The 22959-nt window shown below is 36.1% G+C and overlaps 1 protein-coding gene and 1 pseudogene across 17 annotated transcripts in view; both read right to left on the reverse strand.

Annotated features, from left to right (window-relative positions):
* Positions 1-22959, reverse strand: part of Tenm4 (teneurin transmembrane protein 4) — a 2854999-nt gene that overhangs the window by 1706021 nt on the left and 1126019 nt on the right. The window lies entirely within an intron of this gene.
* On the reverse strand, positions 14034-16410 carry LOC101723592 (dynamin-1-like protein pseudogene; annotated as a pseudogene).

The following is a 22959-nucleotide window of genomic DNA, read 5'->3' on the forward strand; positions in this document are numbered from 1 at the left end:
AGTGTGTAAACACATGTATTGTGACACCAGAACTTGCTTTACTAACCACTACATTAAACTATCTCTTAGAGACAAGTGCATATGAGTCAACTTGCACATTGTTAGCGAGGAAGCACCATTTACAAAGGCTCCAAGAGAGAGCTTTCATTTTGCTTTGTTTTGGGGTGGGGTGGGGTGGGGTAAGGTACAAAAATATTAATAAAACAAAACCTCAGAGATACAATATAGTGTAGTTAGGTACAAAAAATCAGCTTTGAGACTATAGTGGTTAATTTGGGGTGTCAACTTGAGTGGACTAAGGAATACTTACACAACTATTAAATCATCATTTCTGGGTGCGTCTGTGAGTGTTTCCAGTGCAGATTGGTGTGAGTCTTTGAAGTGAGTGAAAAAGATCAACCCTTGCTGTAAAATGGGCAATATGAAATCAGCCCAGAATAGGCCAAAAAGGCAGAGGGAAGACACAATGTTTCATTGCACTTTGCTGGAGGTGGATAACACTGCTCTTGCCAGTGATTCCCTGGCCTTTAAGACTGCAAGTTACACAATCAACATTTCTGGTCCTAACGCCTGTGCACTTAGACTGAGCCATGCCACCACCATCCCAAGGTCTCCAGCTTACATTTCTAGCCTATCATGGGACTTCACAGCATCCATAATTTCATGGGCTAATTCCCCTTACTAATTCACTCTCATATGCCTGTGTGTGTGCGCTTGCACACACACACACACACACACACACACACACATTGCTTAACAGTGGAGGAAGTTCTGAGAAATGCAGTTAGGCAATTTCATTATTGTGAGAAAGTGAGAATGTACTACACTATGATGACTACGATGTCGTTAAGCATTATAATCTTACTGGACCACTGTCATATATGTGGTTGACTAAAACATCATTAGGTGACATGTGACTGGATATACCTATATTTGTATGGTGATTAAGTTCCCCCCCACAAAACCCTATTGTTTTGGTTTTTCTGGAGAATCCTAATACAAACATTATAATAAATAATCAAATTTCTAATCCAAATAAACTATCCAGTACAAATATTTCATTTTACTTGTTAGTGTTTTGATGATTAATACTAATAAGATAGACTGGGCTTCTATTTTTACAAGATGAGAAATATGAGATACAAATATCCTCATTATTAATGCCTAAATCACTATGTGGTGTTAAGTCCAATAGGCATTGTTTTAGGTGCTCTGAATTCAAATCCTGCCATCATTTAACTATCATAAATTGGACCAAGTCACTTAAAATCCTTGAACCAGTTTAGCCATTTGTAAAATGAAAATAGCAGTACTTAGCTTATAAAATTGTTGTGTGAACATGGTAGTGAAAGTAACTATAACAACAATATTTTTAAAATTTGTGCCTTTTGAGATTGATATTCATATGCTATAGTGCATTTTCTTGCTGTGCCAAAAGTTACTGATGATGTGCGTTCTTAAACAAATAAAGGAATCTATGTGTACCTGCCAATTCACGAATACTCATACCATATGTATTGGTAGTATTTCACCCATTCTCATACTAGATATGAACCAGAAAATATAATGCTTTGGTTGTAATTGTTATCAAGCATGTGATCATATGAGTCACCGTGACAATAATCCTGCCACTTAGAAGTGCAGGACAAAGAGAATCTAAGGAAGTAGGGTTAGACACCTGATGTACTGGCCACTGATTTTTTTTTCTTTTTGGTACTGGGGACTGAACTCCGGACCTTGCACTTGCAAGGCAGGTGGTGGAACCACTGAGCTAAATCCCCAGACTGGCCACTGATTTTGTATTATCATTAAACTTCTTATTCGAGACTGTTGAAGCTTTCTGTTTTTTGAAAGTAAAAATAAAACATTCCTAATGCATACATCTTGAGAAGCAACAAGAAAATAGTCTTAAAAGAGAATGCTCAATACTACTAGATATTTCAGTGAAGGAATGTGCAGTTTTCAAAAATCTCATAATACAGATACACAATTTTCATAATGATATAAAAATCTATAATACAGGTTTATTTCCCCAAATTATTTGACTTATTGACCCATAGCGAATGTAAGAAATATCTAACAAATATCATTACATACTCACAATATCGGGAAAAGAATAGAAGGTAGGAATGGCAAAACCAGTGAGACCTTGTTATTCCGTCCCTTGGAAGTATATTCATTTGCACAGATTCATGGCTCCACACAATGCTGCATATTTATATGCAGTCAGTCTTGCATACTGCATCCAAGAAAATAGACTGCCTCTAAGGAATCTGTGTAATAAAGCTGGAAGGATTCTGTAATTAACCCCAGACTAATTACCTTCACACCAGCAAACCACTCTGGAGTTGGCATGTGGCTTAGCTGCCAAGAACCACGTTATATTATAAGGTCGGAGGGAGCAATTTCTCACATTTTGCCCATGGAATATAAACACTAATGGACCCAAATGTCAGTCACCCACAGAGCTACACAGAGAGGATCAAAATAAGTGAAAGGCTTCAAGTCTGTATTTTCAGCACTAATTTTCATCTTTAGCCTCACCTGGCTATTATATGCATGCCATCCATCTGCATCATAAAATAAAGGATGCTGAGAAATTGAAGAGATTCAAGAGGTTGTGAAGATCAGCCCATTTCCCAGTGTTAAGTCCTCCCCAAAACACGTCTGACAGCAATTGAATAATTTTTATTTTAAAAACTTCTTGGAGCCAATATTTGGAAATCAGAATGCAAACTTAGAGTGAAGCAGATTTAGGTTAATGTTCGTGTTTGACACTTAATATTTGTATCCTAAAACAAATAATCCTAAAGGTAAGCACTAGTTTCCCATTTTGAGATGATTTTGATATGATTTTATCCACAACTGACAACACTGTTTTGATAGAATGCTTTGTTTTGAAAAGGAGAATGTTAGTTTAATCTTTTTTCCTTTTCTTTCTAGACATGTAGAGTTTTTACAAAACTCTATCAGATAAGGATCTGTAATTGGCTTTCCTGCAGTACTTTTCATTGGTTCTCAAGTCTTTTTCCTAATATGTCATAAAATAAGGCTGTTTCTTCTGAATCTGTCATCTTACACCTCAGGGAAGATGCTACATCAACCCTGGATGTGATGCCTTTGACTTAGAATGTGTCTGAAATTGCGATCCTTTCTGAGACACTCACCCTAAGATTGTTTCGATATCTTCATGTTATGCAGTGGAAAGGTCAATGATATCTCTCATCACTGGTGAGTAGATAGTGTGTACTACTGTACAATCTGGGTGCTGTGTATCTATTCAAATAGGTAATAATAATCTATTAAAATAGATAATATTTGTGTGACTTTGCTGAATGACTATATCATATAGCCAATTAATAATATTTTATTTTGTGAAAATTTCCAGTGTTTTTTTTTTAAACCTGAGTCCTAACTTGAAATTGCAGCTCTACTGGATTTATGATCCTAGATATGCTATTTAACTTTCAATGCCCTAGTTTCCCATCTGTGAAATTGGAAATCCCATTTGAAAAACACTGCTAGGAGAATTAAGTAATGTGATGTATACAGAGTGACCACATACAACACACACTAGGAGCTTAACAAGTATTTCTTGCCTTAACACTTCTCAACTTTTTCTCCATTCCTAACCATTCAAGTGATGCAAAGGGAGATACTTGGTAACATCAGGGAGAAAGAGACCACGATTGTGAAGGATCTGCCATTTTATCATCTCTGGCAAGAGCTGCACCATGCCCTATAGCATCTGCTGACAGTAATCCTCAGATGAGCATGGGCATTCAATCTGCCAGCAGGTGAACAGAACTCACTAAGTCATTATAATCCAACAACTAGTATGTGAGAAGAAAAATGAGCATGCATAACACACACACACGCACGCGTGCACACACACACACACACACACCCACACACACCAGTTCAAATCCTAAAAGCGTTTGTTTCAGTGAGCATGTGAAATAGAAGCTGGTTCATTTGTTGCTTCTCTAATTTCAAGAGGCGCTGACTATGTTCTGTTCTATGATGGTCGCTTCCTACAGTTATAGATTTAGTCATAAATTCTTCATGGTAAAGTGAAAAAGATGGCAATATTCCTCAGCAATTATATGCCTTTCAGTCTTTGGGCTTAATGAGAAAGGTCAGCCACCAGCTACGCTTACCAGCTTCTCATTTCATTTCCTCTCTGCTAATAAACTCCATCTAAAATAGCCCGGCTTAAAAACAAACAATCAAACAATAAAAACTTTCTTGGAAAGAATATTTTCTTTTTTTTTCTTCTTGTTCCTTTTTTTCCAACTTAATTGACTACCCTTTAGGTGGGGTGCTTGAGAGAACCAGGAACATTACTTAAAGCTCCAGGGAGGGACAGACTTTGGTCTATTACTACAATCCAGGTCAAATCAAGTGAAACAATTTAAGCCAAAAAAAGAATAGATTCAAGTAAAAGTACTTAATTGGTATATAATTTATAGTGAGATTTTATAATCACATTTTAATGATCTGAGAAGTAAAGTACTCATTTGAGCTTCAAACTTATTCATTCTCTAATTCAAACTATTTATTGAGTAGCTACTATTCTGGGGAATGTAGCACAGTAAAATGTAGATGTTAGAGTTAGCAAACTCTGATTTCTCTTTTCTAGACTGTTTAAATTCTCTTAAATCTTATGAACTTTTTTCTGTAAATTGGATACAATAATGTTGTTACATAGGTTTAATTAATAATATGACAAATAGTAGCTGCATAATAAATGGAAGAGATTGTGTCAATGCTGAAAAACAGTGAAGAAAGAACAAAAGAGAATAAAAGAAAGAAGAAAAAAACACTTTGGAATTTTCTTCCAAAATTAGTTTTGGAGTTTGAGAATCTAAGTTATAATAGCTATACTAAATACTAGCAGAAGATAATTGCCAAGAAATTAAACTCTCCTGAACTTTTGAATGTTCTGTGTGTATATTTAATCCCAGATAAATAATTTACTCACCTTTGTATGAGGGTTAACTGAAATACCAAGGTTTTCTAAAATAATAGAATTATCTCCCCAATGTTCAGTGCATATAAAATGTCTTCTTCCAGTAGTGTTAAAGCCAGCTTTAAACTATAATCTCACCCACTACAGTCCCTCCAAAATCTCCTGGGCTTAAACTGAGGTTAGAAAATACCACTATCTCAAAATTTATTCTATAAAACTATTGAAATGAAATATAAAGTGTAGAGAAAAAGATTAGTAAATTATGGTATATCAACATAAGAGTGTTTTGTGCTGTTGTTAAAATGATTATTAAGATGATGTAGAAAGGAGCCTTTTAATTTCAAAAGTATAAGGTGTTCGGTACTGGAGACCACCCACCTCCCAGCTGTGCTTTGGGTGTTGACTGATTTGGTTCATCTGCCTCCCTTCTTCATCTTCCAAGCAGCTAACTTCTGGATGGGTTTGATTGCTTGGCAGGAGTCTTGCTCTGCTTACAAGTGATTGGTTTAGGAATAGGTATGTGACCTGGTTCAAGCCAAAGAGCTATAATGAAAATCTGAGAGAGACTTTTATGGAAAACATCCTTGCTGTGAAGAAGATGCAAAAGGAGGTGCGCTCTGATTCCTTGGGCACCGGTATGTGATACCCACAAGCAGGGCACCCATCTTGCAACTAGAGAATGCAGCTGACATTGAGCATTGTTATTTGCGGGGAGGGGAAACTCCTAAGACCTTGACCTCTGAAATGACTTTTTTCCTTTTTTGGTAAAAGCACTTCTCTCTCTATTCATTGAATAAGATGCCATTAAATAAACCTGCCCTGCCTCTGGACTTGCTGTGGTATGAGATAGCTGGCCCTTTGGTATGCGTCAGTTTGGAGCTAGGGTTCTGTTACTGCTAGTTCAAAGTAGTCTCACTAAGACTTTTATCTACTAAAACACAAACATTTGGACAATGGTTAGAAAAATATATATGTATGAAAAAATAAGGTTCTTTTTGAAAGTTGTTAAAATTTTTTATGTTGTTGAGTCATTTCAAAGAAAGAAAAAACATTAATTCTAGATGTGGATATGCTCTGATAATGGCTCACAATTTCTGTTCTACTTGTGACTGTTCATTAGCATATTTTCTACTCTGTGTTCTAATACTGTTTATAACATAAATATATATCTTCATAGACACACGTGCACACATATTGAAACACAAGAATGAACATCTGAACTTCTATCTTCCTGTAATAAATATAGTGAAATTTAAAATTTCTCCTTCAAGCTGAGCATAGAATGTCTTGAAGAGGAAAAACCAAAGTAGGTGGAGGCAGCTCACAATTCAGGTGACTCTGCTTTAGGCTTAGTATCATTCTAACCTGTATCCTACTTCTGGCTTGGCATAAGATTGTTCTTTTCTCATGTTACTCTCCTTTCCTAGGAGCTTGACTGCCTTGGGTCTACTACTCCTTTCCAGTAGCCTCTCTTTCTTTTTCTTTCCATTTAACACAGCAAATCCTTATTAAGTAATGATTGCTGCCTTCTGTGGTCCAGAACTCCAGGTTCACCCTAGCTGGGGCCTCTGCTCAGGGTCTCCTGAGGTTGCAATCAGAGTATTGGTAGGATCATTTTTTTTTAATCTCAAGAACTGCTTCTAAGATTGTATATTTGGCAACATTTAGTTCCTTGAGGTGGTAGGACTGGAGTCCCTGATTTTTTTTCCTGTTTGTCAGCCAGATATCTCTCTCAGCAAATACAGATTGGCCACAGTTGCTTGACATCTAACTTTCTCATGACATGGCATCTTACTTCTTCAGAGCCAGCGGGAGAGCTTTTGTTTCAGCCTGCTAAAATAGTCTCATGTAATATTATCACAATCATGGGAATCACTGTCCCTTCTGAGATGTCTTATTCTGTTGGCTAGAAGGAAGTTCCAGATTCTGCCTGCGCTCACAGATGACAGGGCTGATGCAAAGCACTGAACCACTGCGGGTTACAATAATATGTGTCTGCCAGAGACCCTGGGTCCCTGGGTGCCCTCTGCTCATCTCTTATTTAGCTGTCACCTATGCCTGTTTTAGGGACAACTGATGCCCAGAAATTCTATTGGTCAGGCAGTGTGGATAAAAAGAATTTGAGGCAGAGAAATCTAGAACAAAATTTAAATCCTTTCTATCACTGAATTCTCTCTTTTATAAAATGCAAAATATTTCAAGTTAAATTTTTTAGAAGAATCTTATAAAATTAAATGAAGTAATAGAAAATATTAATGCAGTACTTTATCCTTTTTAGGAACTCAAATTGCACATTTATTAAAAGTAAAAAGCTACAATTTTTGTATACTTTTGAGTATTCTACTTGGTGCTTTAAATCCCTTCAAAGCTTCCTATTGTTCTAAAATAAATCTTTACCATGACCTACCAGTTTCTGCAGTCCCAGATGGTTTTATCTCTCTCTCTATTTTTCTTTTTATTTTATGAAAAAATGAAATGAAATTTTATAATAAAATAGTAAGACAACAATCGTTAATACAGTATATTATTACCTTCAAAGTAGTTACTCAGAGTACAAGATATAGCCTGAAAAGACCCTTACAAAGAAGAAACCGACAATAACACAAAACTTTCTTTTCAACAAAATAAGATAAACTATTAGTATAAATGAAACAAATTAGCATATATATTAAAATATTTTTGAAACAACAGAATGGGTAATTTTGGGTAGTATTGGAACTTCTCTCTACTTCCTATGTATCTCTCTTCTATATTGCTCTTTATTCAATAGTGCTGTGCTTTCTTTGAGTTTTTTAAGGACAGTTCTTCTCATTCCTGTGAGTTCTTTCTTCTGTCTAACACTTCCCTTTAATCTCAAACTTACAGGATAACAATTATTTTTCTAAGCCTAATACATACTTACTGTTAATCTCAACTTACAGAAGAGGTTAGAAGATGTTGAGTTGTTCTAAGAACATCTCTAATTAGAAAGAGTGTCCTAATATTTGAATTCAGAACTGTCTGATTCCAGACTGCATTCTCCTTTCTGTTGAAGTGTTACCTAATTATGAACCTCACAATGGACTTGTGTTTTCTCCATTAACTTTTGTGGGAAATAAGGACACATGAGTGCTCTCAGCATCTCAAATCTGTGAATGTAACTCACCTGCTCTACTTATAGTCCCCCCCCCCCCAAGTACCTGCCTCAACCAAAATGAGGTACATCAATTGAGACTAGATGAGGGTCTTTTAGCTACCATGCAAAATCTACTTGTATAATAAAAATATATTATGAAAGTCAATTTTGTCTGGGTCTGTAATGTATTCCTTTGTGAGTTCGAAGAGTATAATGAAAATGTTGATATTTAACTCAGTGGATTTAGCAAGCTAATGTCTATAAAGCACCTAGGATAAACCCTGCCACATAGAAGTTGCTCAATAAGTTCCATTCACTATCTTACTCATTCACTGTAGTCTTTCTTTGTCCATTCTGATGATTCAATAATGGTAACTCTTACATTTGCCCAATTTACTTAGAGTCAGAGCAACTGTGTTAGAATTCTGGCTTCTTTCTTCATTACCTGGATAGACTTGATCAAATTATTTAACTTATTGCCCTGGTTTTCTTACTGTAATAAGAAATAATAGGAGCACCTGCCTCCTAGAACGTGATAAGGATTAAATAAATTACATTTAGAGAAAATATAATAATGTGGGATGCATGAGTACTAGGCAGGAGTTTGATAAAATAAATGAAACTCTTATTGAAAATCATTTCTAGAGCAAAGTAATTTTATTAAAACACCCCCTAAGCGAACACACACTTACACACATACACACAATCATACACTCACAAAGATACAATTTTCAACCAGATTGTGATCAAACATTTAAGGAATTTGGAATCCTGTTGGGGAAAATGGTGCATGCAAGGAAAATATTTTAATGGTACAAAAGTCCCAGGCAAGTAAGTAATAGTCAAAAATTGCAAAGACCATTTTATATGCCATTTCTTCTAACAATCCTGATACTTCTGAGTCATATAAATTATTATGACTATTTTGTTGAGGCAGCTTAGTTTGGGAATTGTAGATGTTAAAATATTTTAGACTAAGTGGTTGAACTACAACCCAAACTTTGGAGTACAAACTGCAGTTCATTCATCTATTCATTTACTTATTCATGGATGTATTCATTAAATCTTCAGTCTATACATATCTCACGTGATAGGTGGGTTGTCTGAAATGATTATTAGAAGTGGAGATACTGCTGAAATTAGTACATCTGAAGGAATTTTAGTAGGGAAAAAAAGGGTAGTTACATGGGACTTGTATTAATAAGCAACTGGTTCAGATAAGAACCCCGTACCAATTTGTACAAAGTGAATCAGCTAATCAGCTATTTTTACCAGCATTCTCCTCCTTCCTCTTAGCCTCCTTGGTTAAAATACTGTGGGAATACTTTAACAAGAGAGCATGCTCCAGTTGGAGGCAGGTAAGACCATTTGATTCCCAAAGATCCCTTCGAGTATCCCCCCAGTCACTCTAAAGAAATTTGCCAAGTTCACTAGAGATGCTTGAGGTGGCTGGAAGAAATGTGGCCCAAGCATGATGGCTTCTTTTTAGAACTTATTGAGAACACCTCTGCTTGCTCTCAGATACTTTAATTACGTTACTCTTCTTATCAAAGTTATATAGGGTTATTATGTTGAAAGGAGAAAAAAACATAAATAGAAAATTAATTACTGACATATTGTTAAATATAGTTCCCCTACTTTTTCTATACATATTTTAAGCAAATTATAAATATGTTGCTAGATTATTGTTCTTTAATCTACTTTTGGTATACCACCAATATTTTTTCAGGGTGAACCATAATACATATTCAACACTACTATGGTTGTGTTGTAGTTCACCCACCATATAGAAATTATGTGTAATACATTCTCCATGCACATTTCCTACTGATTCTTTTGAGTCTCCTAATTAGCTCTGTTCTCCATCCCTCCCTCTTCTTTTCATTTCTTCCTCCATTTCCCCTTCCTCCATGGCTACTGAAGGTTTGCCTTTGTAGTGACAACTCATCAATAAACTAGAAATCTTGAAGTGAGTTGAAAAAGGCGGGGACTCTGGAATGAGACAAGTTCTCTGAATCACTGTTCTTAACTTGTGAGAAGAAGACTGAGACTTTTTTACATGACTGACACATTTTTAGACTAACTTGGCTTTCACTGACATTATTTTCCAAAATGGAAACTTTGCTTTAACTTTTCAACATCCCCAGCCCCAACAGACATTCCAGTAGCTCCCAGTGCATGGCCTCTCATGCAGCTCCTACCCTATCTCCCCCATATACCTCCTTATTTAGACTTTCTCCTGATTTATCTATTTCTCTAAATCTGCATAGATATATTCAGAATATCAATTCTCATTTTCTATGAAAGGATTTCTGTATTTTGTCAGAAAGACTTTAAGAAAAAAAGAAGCTATAACTTGAAGTTTGCATATGCTCTTTTGAGTACAGTACAAGTTTTTCAGTTTTGCACTTTGTTTTCTTCCAAAATACATTGTTTATCCTAATCTTGGATGGCTCACATGCCTCCATTAACATGTTGATATCCTCACCCAAGCCCAGTTAGCAGCCCTACTGTTTAGTCAATATATCACTTTGAAATAGCAAAGAGGCTAAAAACATGGCAGTATGTAATCCATGATAGAATATATGTATATACACACATAGCTATACTAGTACACTATACATTATGTGATCCATAGGCCAAGAATTTTGTTGTATTTTGCAGCAGTCTAAAACATGCTTAATTTTGTCATGAACAGAACTACTTTATTTTAAAGTTTGCAAATATATGGTCATCTCTGTGCTTTCACTATTTTATACTTTTGTGTCTTGCAGAATAAGTCACTGTTCTTGTGCCTCCAATTCCACTGGACTGCCAGGACAATTTACTTTTCCATACAAGCATTTTTCGCAGAGAGAGAGAGAGAGAGATAATGGATTTTTGTGTCAAAAATTACACACACCCACACATACATAAAATTTAGAAAGTTTATATGAAGCTTAATTGGCTGAATTAAAGAGGAGAAGCCACTGATTGTATCAGGAAGCAGTTTAGTTTCCACCCTCAGATGTGTTGCTATTCCATGTATATTTGGAAGGAATTCTTTTATACTTCATTCTGGTTCTTAACCTTTCCCTATCCATGCATTGGGGTGTATAGGTATCTTCTACAGAAGGAGTGGTCTGGAGCAATTATAAAATTTATAAGGGAGGTATGCAAAAAATTGCTAAGGGTTTCTGATACTGATTCATACTTTTATGAAAGCCCAATAAATTCAAAAGAAAAGCATTATTGCTTGAGAAAAATAAAAGAAATTAAGGAGAGGGAATACAATTAAAACCAAATACTTAAAATTGTCATTCAACTTCCCAAAGGAGAATGAATATATATATTTATATATTATATATAATATATTTTTATATATTTATAATAAGATAAATATATATTTTATATAACTTTAATAGCAAGATTCATGACTTTTTGGCTATAAAATATCACAATAACAGACATGTACTGCTCAGACATCTCAGAGGCTAACAAATTCTGAATGATTACTGTTAAACATTTATTCTGCATTCATAGCACATCAAGTGCAGTTCAAAATATAGCAAAGAATTTTCCTTAGTTCAAAGAACTTTCAGCCATTACATGAGACTATTCATGAATTTATCAGCCTAGATAGTTTTCTATAAACTTTAGATTGTTTTTCTTTTTGTTTGGACTTAGAGAAAGATTATTCCTAAGGCTACATGCTATGATACAACAAACTTAGTCATTATAATCAAGGCTCCCTAGAACCAAATTGCAGTAGTAATTCATTAACTGCATAACATTAAATCTCCTAAATGTCACTTAGAAGATTATCAGTCAATTATGCAAGATACTAAATGTGAATGTGGCTCAGTACTTCATAAGTACTAGTTCTCCTTTTCTTAACTATCAGATTTTATCTAATAATAGTATATCAGCTATCATAGTAAGTTAAAAAAAGTGTTTTGTTTTGGAGGCAGGATGGTTCAAAGGAAAGAATAGACTATAATTCCATATGAAGAGTGGGTCTCAATTTTGGCTTCTCACAGGTAAATGACAGTGAAAGCTTTGAATCTTCATATATTGGACTCAGAAGCTATATTTTTCTCCATTTCACACTAAATGAAAAATTAATCCCATGCAAACCCAAAGCATATAAAAAACCTTGGATATTTCTTGTAGAAGTTGGAAAAGCTCTGGTTGCCATCCCACTCCACTGGAGCCTTAATGGGCTCAGATCACGGATGCATAGCATTCCAAGAAGCCAATTTGTTTATTGTTAATTTCCATTTAGTTTCTCTCCATGTCATTCAGGTATTGGTTGACAGAATGACTCAAAATTCTCTGGAGGATGTAAAACTAAGACTCTTCTTCCTCTGGAGATTAATGTATCAGTTATACTTAAAAGTGATAGAATTTTTGTTAGAGAAGCCCTTCCTAGACTTCCCTACTAAACTGGAATAAGTCATCTACTTTTCTGAAAGCCAAGGGACTTTAACTCTTTTTCATTGAGTGGATCTTCAGACAAGGTTGCCTGTTGGCTGTAAGTTGTCTGATTTTTCTTTTAGATCTAGTTCTCTTGCTTTTCTTATGCACATAATGCCCTCTGGCTGGTTCATATTTGAAACAGTATGCTATTTGTTTCATGAAAAAGTAAGGGACGCAGAGATGCCAATTTTCTCCCCCCCCCCATTAACTTTATTGGTACATTTTAGGTATACAATACAGTTACATTCGTCATTGGGATCTTGTACCATTACATGAGTCTCTTGAGTCTCTTAGTTCTTATTTTTTTCCCCTTCCCTTACCCTCCCTTCACCCCCTCCACCCTTCCCTATTTGCAAAGACCTTGTTTCCATTTTTCTCCTCTTCTCATAGTTTTTCCTTTCCCTTTTTTCCCTTCCCCTATCCCTCCCAATTCCCCTGCTCTTTTAGACCTTTTCTTCCTGTTATACAATATCAATTATACATTTTTTAAATTACAATATTAAGATCTAGGAGACATTACCACAGATTTTACAGAATTTAAAAGGATATAGAAAGCATATTTAAAAAATCTTTTTTGAAATAAATTTGACAACTTCTAAGAAGTAACTTGGAAGACAAATTAATGAAACTAACTCTGGAGGAAATATAAAATTTGAATAGCACCTATTAAAGAAAGTATATTCCTAGCTTGAAAACCTACCTATATGACAACAGCAGGCTCATAAACATTTGAACTGATAAATTATATCAAACAATTAAAGCAGAAAAAAGAAGGAACACTTCTCCCCTCATTTTAGAAACTCAATATTGTGCTAATCTTAAAACTAGATAAAGATAATAAAAGAAAAAAGTATGAACATAGATAGAAATTTGTTTAACAAAACAAACTATTGGAAGTCAGATCTGGCAGGATGTAGAAAGTGGTTTTGTTATAGGGATGGCAGTGTTGGTTCAGCATTGGAAGATCCACCCCCAAAAGTCATCATTTAAACAGAGGAAAGGAAAAAGTTATATGATCCTGTCACTAGTTGGAGAAAAAGTATTGGACTAAATTCTACAGCTGTTCATGGTAAAAGCTATCAGGAAACTAGAAGTAAAACAGAACCTTCTCAACAGATGAAAGACATGTACTCCATACTTCCAGTGAGAACGCCTTATATAAATGGAGAAGATACAATGCTTTCTCCTTAAGGTGGGGAACAAGGGCAGATATGCTTACTCTTTATCTGACCATTAAACTTTGAAGCCTAGTCCCCACCAAAATAGTCTGGCAATAAAATGACACAACTAAGATAGGATTGGCACAGCAGAAGCAAAATCTTTATATGTAGATGAAATGATCATCTACAGAGAAAATACTAAGAAATCTCTAGGAGCCCCTAGAACTTGTACTTGAATTTAGCAGGATTAGAAAACACAAGATATATATAAAAATTCAGGTCTGTGTATACTTGCTATAAATGAAGAATTGGATATTGAAATTTAAAAGTTATGTAGGAGTACAAAGGACCTAGAAAAGTTAAAAACAAAAACAAAAACAAAAACAGTGTTGGAAGACATTTAGTACCTAATTTTAAGACTTCTTCAAAGCTACAGTAATCAAGGCAGTGTTGGTGTAAGGAGAGACATATAGATCATTTGAATAAAACAGAGAATCTAGAAATAGAACCACACATATATGGTCCACTGAATTTTTTTTTTATAGGAAGACTTTAGAAACAGCCATTTATTATTTGGATTAAATGTGTGATTTGTTCTGCATTGCGGAATACACTTCAGTTTACAGCCAGTCTTCACATGAGGAGATTTGCATCACTGCAGTACCCAGTAGTTCATAAATAAAATTCTACTCAATAGGCAGTAACTATCAGGTTTCATGTCAACAGTCGGTGTTATATAGTTCTCTTCACCAAAGATGAGTCTCTCGGATTTCAGCAATAATTTGACTGGCTTCTTGTAATGCCTTCAGCATGTCAGCTGCTTCTTTCCTACGCTGGGCCATGTCCTCAGATTTGGTCAGGAGATCATCCAATAAGGACGATTTATAAAGTTGTCCTACTAGCTCACTCTGAAGAGTATCTTTCACGTGATTAACCAAAAAATGCATTACTGCCTTTGGCACGCTGTCTTGAATATTCTTTCTGACAATAAGGAAATAAGACTTGATGAGTCGTTCAATAACCTTGCAATCTCTCTGTTCACGTGCAGATAGTTTTCTTGCAACAGGAACTGGCACATCCAGCAGATTGACAGCATGGCCCTTCTGTGGACTTGCTGGCATAATTGGAATTGGTTTTGATTTTTCTTCAGCTAGTAACTCTTCAGCTTTTGAAGTTTTCAGCATTCCTCGCCAGTTGCCGGTTGTTGGTTCTTGACCACTGTCTCTAACCCCACCACTTCCGGATGCAACCTTGTCTCGTGATACAGCTGAAGGTAATTCTCTTGCTAGCCTGTTTCTCCTTTGTTCCTCTATATTATTGTTCATTAGCCCACAAGCATCAGCGAAATCAGGATGTTTTGTGTTGATATAAGCCAATTCAATGGCCACCAAGTTATGTACCATTTCATTTGTGACAGGCAGCCTTTTACGGAGAAGACAAGTCACTACTTCAACTATGGCATCATGAAGCTTAGAAAACTGTAACAATTCCTGTGTACTGTAATTGCTACAGTGCTGGATGATCCTTTGCATTTCCTCATGAACCAGTTCTACACAGCGGAGGCTGGGCTCTTCTAGACGTTTGATTTGCCGTTTGACCAATAGCTCAAATGAAACCTCAGGCACAAAGCAGGATGAGGACCAGAAGTATTCCTAATGGCAGTCAAAATATCAATAGTGTTAAGGCCACCTAATGGGTCAACAGGTTCTAAGGTTCGGCCTAAAGTCTCATGGAAAATATAACAAATTCTAGCACCACCACATAGCTCTGAAGTTTCAATATATTTTGCAGTTCCTTCAATAGTGTTACAATATTCTGTGGCAAATTTGGTAATAAGCTGAAGTAAAGTAGCACTTTTATCATCCACAGGTTCACCGTAGCTGTTCAGAAGAGACTGATACTGAGCAGCTAGAACATTGATTCTGGTCTTTAGCTCTGGCTGGTAAGCAATCTCTGATGTGATGCATCAATAACCTGTTTAGAGTCCTAGTGAGGTACTTTGTTCCATTTCTATTGGCAAGAGATGGATATTTCTTTTGAAGAAAAGCATATTCATCACGGATTGAATCAGTTACACTCTTCTTATTGTTAATATCTAGCTGGCTCCTGTTAACCACTCCTATTATTCCAAGTTTGACTGGAATAACCCTTCCCATCAACACATCCATGGCATCAGTACCCGCATCCATGAGATCAAGTTTAGTGATCACAGCGAGGGTTCTTCGGCCTTGGTCATTCCTGGCAAATCCACAAGTGTCAAATTGACAACGTTGGGTGAAAAAATCTTATGATGAATTGGTTCAGGACTTACTCCCTTATTATTCCCTGAAATTCTTTCTGTTTCATTTTTAATTTCTTGTCGAATTTCATCAAAATCTGTGTAGAGCTTATTTCTGGTGTGAAGAAATTTACCCCATTCTTCTGCTTCTACCCCTGCGTCCCCACCACGACAATCTGAGGCAGCTGGATGATGTCGGCGGCCACCATGTTGAAAACATCCTGGAGCTTGTTGATGACAGGAATCAGTGCCTCCATTACTCCCAAAACACGGGACTCCGGCCCAGCCGGCAGCGGCAAATCGGTCCACTGAATTTTGAAAGATTATTTAACATTAGCATTTTATAGGATATAAACTCATTTCAAGAGCCGAGGAAGAGATAGTGTTTTCAGCAAAGGGCACTAGAATACTTGGTATCCGTATATAAAAAATTAACCTCAACCGTTTTTTTTCCATACATGAAAATAACTTGAAGGGATCTATGAACCTAAATAAGAAAGCCTGAAAGTATAAAACTTTAAGAAGAAATTATAAGGGAAAATATTTATGAATTCAAGGTAGGCAAGAACTACCTAGGATACAAAAAACATGATGTATAAAAGAAAAAAATTGATAAATGAGATTCCATCAAAATTTAGAACTTCAAATGACATCATTAAAATGAAAAGTCATCCTTAAACAGACCATATTTACAATGCATATAACCTATGGCTGGAATATATAAGGAATTCTTAGAGCTCATTAATAGATAACCCAATAAAAATGTAGACATAAGAAGATGATCAATAGCCAGTATAGCACAAGGAATGGTGTGCAACTCTAAAGTCAGAAAAATACTAATCAGTACAATAATAAGATTGAATTATACACTCATTAGGGAGATTAAGTTAAAAGTTTTAAAAGCCTTGTCATGACTTTTTCTTTTTGTTGGATTCTCCCCCTTTGCATTTAATTTGTCACACCCAGTGGATTCATTCTGCTGGGTTTCCTGGGGTTGTGATCCTCATTGTCTTTTCCTAGGATATTGTCTAAAATTTTTTGGAGTGCTGGGTTTGGTATTCATGAAGTTCCTGAGGTGCTCTTTATCATGAAAGTATCTTATTTCTCCATCAATTTTAAAGATAGTTTTGCAGGGTAGATCAATCTAGGTTGGAGGCTGTTTTCCTTTAGGGCTTGAAATACATCACTCCAAGCTCTTCTTGCCTTGAGGGTTTGCATTGAGAAGTCTGCTGTGATTCTGATGGGCTTTCCTTTGTATGTGATTTGTTTCTTTTCTCTCACTGCTTGTAGAATTTTGTTCTTCTGTTGGATTTCCGAAATCCTAACTATTATATGCCTATGTGTAGATTTTTTTTGAATAAGGCTAGCTGGAGTCCTATATGCCTCACTTATCTGTATGTCAAGTTCTTTTCCCCTCCTTGAGAAGTTTTCTGCCATCACTTCTGTGAACAGGTTTTTTATGTCATCTACGCTCTCTCCTCTTTCTTCATTGACTCCAATCAGTCTTATGTTATTCTTCTTTGCATCGTCTAGCAGCTGCTGGATTGATTTCTCGTGTTCCCTTACAATTTTAAAGCAATTATTCTTTTCCTCCTCACTAATTGCAATCTTTTCTTCTATATCTGAAATTCTATCCTCACATTGGTTCATTCTGCTGTGCACACTTTTGATGGAGTTTTTAAACTCTTGGAAATCTGTTTGTATCTGTTTTATGGATTCCATTTGTTTCCTATGTTGGGATTCCATCATGTTCCTCAGATCCTCTATTTTTTTATCCGTGTCCTCTCTATATTTATTAATCATGTCTTGCACCATGAGCAAAATCTTTGCTGTTATCTGAGTAATTATTTCTGATTTCATTTTTGCCAGATCCTCTTTTGTTGCCAGTTCAGAGAGTCCAGGTGGTTGAGTATCAGAGTGTTCCATCTTGTTTCCCTTTGGGGTTGCTGTAGGTGATCTGGAACTCTGTTTTTGAGACTTGTTTATGTGTTTTCTCATTTCCACGGCGGGGGGGTGTGTGTGCTTCTGGTGCCTATGTGGCTCACCTTCTCTGCCCTAGGAGCTTGGGATGGCAGCAGGGGAGCTTTCTTCTGGGTTCTGGGACCGGCTGAGCTTCCTTGCCCTAGGAGCCTGGTATGGCAGCAGGGAGCTTCCTTCTGGGTGTTGGGACCAGCTCACCTTCTCTCCCAATTTTCTTTTATGGCAAAAACATCACAGGCTCCATGGTCCATCTGGAATTGGCTGAGTACCCTGATCACATAACTGAAAGGAACACAAGGGATTGTTCAACTGAACAAATTATTTCTTTTCATGTGGGGAGGCTTTAGAGAGGAAAGCACAGTATCCTTCAAGTCACATGAATTAAACTTCTAATCTAGACTTTCTCCTCTTTAACCCTGGACTACTTGGGCAAGGTATTTCCCTCTCTACCAGAGTTTCCACACGTGAAAACTCTGCATGAGCTGTAAATAAAATGGCCTCTGTATGGTGGTCAGCAGAGAACAGTCACTTGGCATCTATGACCTTTCAAATCTTAGTCTTTATTTAATGTTCACAGAAGTTTGACATTGTGGTAGACTCTCAGAACTCTAAGATCACAATTTTGAGCCCAGCCTGGGCAAATTAGCCACCTCATCAGACTCTTATCTAAATATTTTTAAAAATTTAAAAAGGGTTGTAGATATGGCTCAATGGAAAGGCTCTCGTTTTAATCCACAACACTGTTAAAAAAACAAAAAAGACTCATACAGGAATGGAGGACATATTGATGATTTCCCAAGGCTGAGAAATAACCTATCCAACATATGCAACTTAAAGAGAAGAGGTGTAATTTGGTTCATAGTTTTAGATGTTTCAGTCCATGGTCAGCTGGCTCCAAGGCAGAAACATCAGGATGGAAGGGCCTGGTATAGCAAAGCTGCTTAATTCTTAGCAGTCAGGAAACAGAGCTCAGGGGAAGAGCACTTCTAGTCACATACTTTTAATTGAGGTTTACCTCCTAATGGCACATTCAGCCTTGAAAATCACTGGATTAAACCATGGATATGTATGATCCAAGCACCTGTCAAGGAGTCTCTTAATTCAGTCAAGTTGATAATTAAGATTACCTGACACAAAGGATATCAACCATACTTGTAGTCTTGTGATCTATCCTTATATGTTGCTAACTTCTGGCATTTAAGTTACTTGACCACAGGATATGTGTCTTACATTTCTTCTCCTGCTTTTTCCTTCTCCTCCTTCCCCTCCCCCTCTTTTCCTTCTCCTCTCCTGCCTCCTCCTCCTTTTTCTTCTTCTTCTTCCTCTTCTACTTGTGGTGCTGGAAATTGAACCTATGCCCTCCCATCTCTAGGCAACTGCTCTACCAATGAACTATATCCTCAACTCTTTTTTCTTAAAATTTTGTATACCCTGAGAGGCATTGTCAACTGTGTGTTAAGTTCTGGATTTACTGTATTGTCATCTTATAGTCCAACCACCACTAGGAACTGTATCAGACACAAATAGGCACAAAAGAAAATTTATTTTATCTTTTCTTCTGCTCCTGGAGTAAAGAGATCATATAGGAAAAGAAATGAAGAGATGACTGTCATTGTTTTTATCTGATATCAAAATTGATCTGTATGTTTTTTAAAAAATACTATTTTTCTTTTATCAAAATATTTTACCAATATTTTATCAATGATGATTATACAACATTTATGTATAGTGTTTGAGGTCCCATTTGAGCTTTGTAACAACATAAGAAAGATTCAGAATGAAAGAGTAACTTCTTCAAGGACACATCAGAAAAGAAAATGGAACTGTATCCTGAATCCCCATGTTCTCCTCATTATCATATCCACTGATTGGCACACAGAATTCTACCATTACAATTTCTTTAGAGCCAAATAATATATCTTTAGATAGAAGAAACTTACATAAACACAGGGGAATACCACAAGGTGAACCCTTTTCTTTTATAGTCATTTGAACAGTTAGACAAATGTGTGATTTTATAGTGTAGAACAACCAGTTTTCTACTATGAATGAAGCTGACATCAATTTCAAAGAAATAAAAGCAAGAGAGAAACAAATCAGGTTAGTTGGATGGTTTACAATGTGAGAGTTGGAACCACAACCACATGTGTGCAGGATGCCTTTGTGTAATAACATACTGTTTAGTTTGTAGCGTGCCTTAAAGTTTGGTTTCAATTATGAGCTGATAATGACTACTATTTGGAAATGGTGTCTTATTTTCAAGCATATTTTGTCTCAAAATCCTACTTAGGTTCCCCAAAAGTCTTGCTAATAAGAAACAATGCCTGCTCCATCTTCAGGGTGGCAGGGTTATGTTATGAAATATTCTTTGGAATTGGGGGAAACTGGATTCCAGTTCTAATTCTTTAACCTTGAAATATTATAGAAAAGGCACAAATAATGCTGGGTCTGTAGAGTTTTATAAATTCAAATTAAAATATTTCTTATAATGCTTGAAATTTTATTAAAAATTCAGAGATCATATTCATTTTTACACTTTACACAATTACTATTTGACCCTACCTCACAGATGGTGCTCGATAAATATTTATAGAATTTCCAGCTATTTGTCTTACACAGTATAAGTCAAATACAAATCTTGGTTATCTACATCATGAAATATTTAGCTAAAAGCCTGAGCTTGGCTGGACCTGGATGAGATGGTAGAATCTCTCATGACAGACTCACATCTTGTTGTTGAGTGTGGTAGCTAGCTAATACTTACAGCTCTGTGATTTGTTCTGCTACCATCTATAAGATGGAGCTAAGATAGCAGTGACTTTTGATGAGAATGTACTCAGATATGATACACATGAAAGGCTTATAAACCATAAAGTACTGAACTATATAAACAAGTACATTGTCACTGTCACCTGTTGCTGTGAGGGTGAATGTTTTTTGTGTATCATAGATTAGATTTTTTGGTCAGAAATACAGATTTCACAGCAATATTCTTATAGCTTAAAATAAAGCCTAGGATTAAACTGGAGTGCTAGAGATCATCATGGAAGGATTATCTAGGGATTTTTATTGTTGTTTGTTTTTATCCTTGAAATTTAGTGCCCTTTCTAACTCTCCACAATCATATTATTTTCTTCATTCTATTTCAGGAATGACAGAGTGAAAAAAATCCTCTTTTCACTATGTTTCTTACTTGATTAAATATGAGGAAATTTGGGGCCAATTTTTGTTGTTGTTGTTTCTGGGGGTGTTGAACCCAGGGCCTTCCCCCTGAGCTACATCTCAGGTCTTTTTATATTTTATTTTGATACAGGGTTTTGTTAAGTATTCCAGGTGGAGATCAAGCTTGTTATCCTACTGTCTTGGGCTCTCAGAATTTTGGGGGTATATGTGTGTGCTACTATGGCCCAGTTTAGGCCAACTTGTCCTTATGAGATCTTGGCACTGTTGGTTGGCTAAATCAAAGGAAAAAATACTTGTTGCTTTATTTTCATGTTTATCAGTTTAATTGTATGCTGGAATTTGCCTCTAAACTTTTAATCTCACTGAACTGAAGGGAAACATCCTGGACATGTGTCCCCATCATTAATTAAACTTTCATTTAAGGGCAGCCACGTTCAGTTCATGCACAAAATCCTGCACTGAGTTTCTGTTTTGCCTCACGTTGTGCTAGAAGATAGAGAATGTGGCAGGGCTCCTGGCTCCCAAGGAGTTCAGATCTAGTTAGAAATAAATGCTGGAGTATAATTCAGTGTGATGAATCTTTGGATCCAGCTGTGCACAGAGAGTGGCCACCAGGCTGAGGAGTTGAGACAGTCAGGAAGAGCCTCCTGAAGGAAGTTATCTTCTCAAGGCTCAGTAAATTAAAAACCAAACAAGACAAATTCTGAAAATGACTAGCTAGAAAACATTATTCTAGAAAATAATTCCATCCTTATCTTTTCCTTTGAATTATACTGTGATTGACTTAATGCTAACATTTTTTCATTTCTTTCAAAGGCTGAAAGTAATTATTTACAAGCTGATCTACTGAAAAATCTCAGGAGAGAAATGGAGGGTTGGGATTTTTTAAATTGGCTCATTATATATTCTTTAAGGCTGTTGAAAGAGATTTGGAGATGTCATTTCATTTTCCAAGTAAAAGTCACTTCCTCGTTTCATTGCATTTCAAAACAAACATCTCTTTTAAAAATCTGCCTAAATGTGGCATCTTTCTCCAGGTATCATGTGCCACATGCTGAATAAAAATAGTATTGACTTGGTCTGCCATACTTTTCCACTGACATTTTTTTTAAGTCATACATTTTTTTTCCTTATCTTGCAGGGGAAAAAACATCTTCAAACTCCTTAATTTATAATTTAAGAAGTTTTGTTAGATCAGAATAGAAGAAAGAATGAACAGAAGCCAAGAGTGTAAAGAGCTTTAATATTTGAGTGATTGCACCATATTTGGAGCAGTCTTTCTCCCTGCTGCTGTACAGAGCAAGCAGAAAAAAGAAATCAGAAAGTGATTTGTTCAAGGTTGTGCAATGTGAGTCAGAAAAGATTGGTTATTTGAATGCAAGGCAGAACTGACATCTTTCTCCCCTAAAAAGGTGTTTTTGTATGTGATTGGTTTCAATCCCAAAAAGTAAACACAATCACATTTCATACATTTCAAGCAGCAAACAAGGCATAGCTGAATTTTTAAAGGGGAGGAGTTTTGGAAAGCTGAAGGGGGGAAATGTTCACTACATAACAAAAATATAAATATATATTTATAACAAAAATATAATATAACTTGATGGGAGGGTGGTAGAAATTGGGCTGGATTCTTGTGACAAATATGGAGAGTCAGAAGATACAGGGTAGAAATGGGCAGTGTGAGGAAGCTGGCTTTGGGGAGACAGTTTGGGCTATTGTGTCCTGCAATTTCTTAAACTCCTTCATACTCACCTTTCTGTGATGCATCTTGGTTCTGTTCACCCTCCCTAACTGCTCAGGGCAAACCTTATCT

The sequence above is a fragment of the Heterocephalus glaber genome, unplaced genomic scaffold, assembly GCF_053883595.1.
Source record: "Heterocephalus glaber isolate CG9 unplaced genomic scaffold, H.glaber_assembly_v1.0 deba00001428, whole genome shotgun sequence".
Lineage (NCBI taxonomy): Eukaryota > Metazoa > Chordata > Mammalia > Rodentia > Bathyergidae > Heterocephalus > Heterocephalus glaber.